This window comes from Lissotriton helveticus, chromosome 5_1, assembly GCF_964261635.1.
Source record: "Lissotriton helveticus chromosome 5_1, aLisHel1.1, whole genome shotgun sequence".
Taxonomy (NCBI): Eukaryota; Metazoa; Chordata; class Amphibia; order Caudata; family Salamandridae; genus Lissotriton; species Lissotriton helveticus.
In genome coordinates, this window is record NC_136065.1 from 448,676,890 (window position 1) to 448,678,077 (window position 1,188).

Consider the following 1,188-nt stretch of genomic DNA (forward strand, 5'->3'; position numbering starts at 1 on the left):
CCTGACGCCAACAAATGAGAAAGATGGAAACCTGCAGGATATAGTCAGCTGCGGCAGCCTTCACGAATTCCTCGTGAACCTGCATGAGAAGTTTGGGCTCGTGGCATTGTTTTGGTTTGGACTGCGTCTGGTGGTCAGCCTGGGGTCCCTCGATCTTTTTCGGCAGCGCATCAACCCCAACCGGACCTCGGACCCTTTTGAAATGATGCTAAAGTCCTTGTTGGGCTACACAACAAGGAAAAAGCTGTATGAGAACCCCCTAATGGAGATGGAATCTGTCCTAAAGAAGCTGGCGAGAGAAAGGCGCTGGAAGAGCATCCCTCGACAGACGCTTGCTGCAGGGTAACCTGAGCGACAAGCAGGTGCTGGAGGACAGCATGATCTTCTCACTGGCAGGATGTGTTATCACAGCTAACTTGTGTTCATGTGCTTTATATTTCCTCACCACATCGGAAGACGCTCAGGAGAAGCTTTACAAGGAGATGGCCCAAGTACTAGGCAAGGGGCCCATCACACTGGAGAAAGTTGAGCAGCTCAGGTATTGCCAGCAAGTTCTCTGTGAGACAGTACGGACAGCTAGACTGACACCCATTGCGGCACAGCTTCAGGACCTGGAAGGCAGAGTTGACCAGCCTGTCATTCCCAAAGAGACCCTGGTGCTTTATGCTATTGGTGTGGTGCTTCAGGACAGCACAGCCTGGCCCTCAGCCTCAGATTTGATCCTGATAGGTTTGACGATGAGTCTGCCCGGGGAAGCCTTTCTTATCTCAGCTTCATGGGGAGTCAGGAGTGCCCTGAGTTGAGGTTTGCATATGTTGTGGCCACAGTGTTGTTGAGGGCGCTGGTGAGAAAACTGCGCTTACACCCAGTGCCAGGGCAGTTCATCGAGACACTGTATGTACTAGTGACATCGCTAAAGGAGGAGGCGTGGATCACTGTTTCCAAAAGAAGCTAAGAACAAGCAGCTCCATCTAGCAAGTGCCTACACTTCGAAAAGTACTGCTTCATGCCAAGTGGGGTGCTGTCAATGGGGAAAAAGATCAGTAAACCCTTCAAGCCGAAATGACAAAGGTCGCACTGCAAGGGCGGTCAGGGGGCCTCTCACCGCACAACAGGGCCCCTGGCCCCACCACAAAGGGGGCACTGACTCTCACTGCCCGGGGGTCTCTCACGCACTACAGAGTGAAA

General features: G+C 52.7%; 1 pseudogene; it reads left to right on the forward strand.

Annotated features, from left to right (window-relative positions):
- The first annotated feature begins 235 nt into the window (after nucleotides 1-235).
- LOC144753205 (cytochrome P450 20A1 pseudogene) lies at nucleotides 236-955 on the forward strand (annotated as a pseudogene).
- Nucleotides 956-1,188: the final 233 nt, after the last annotated feature.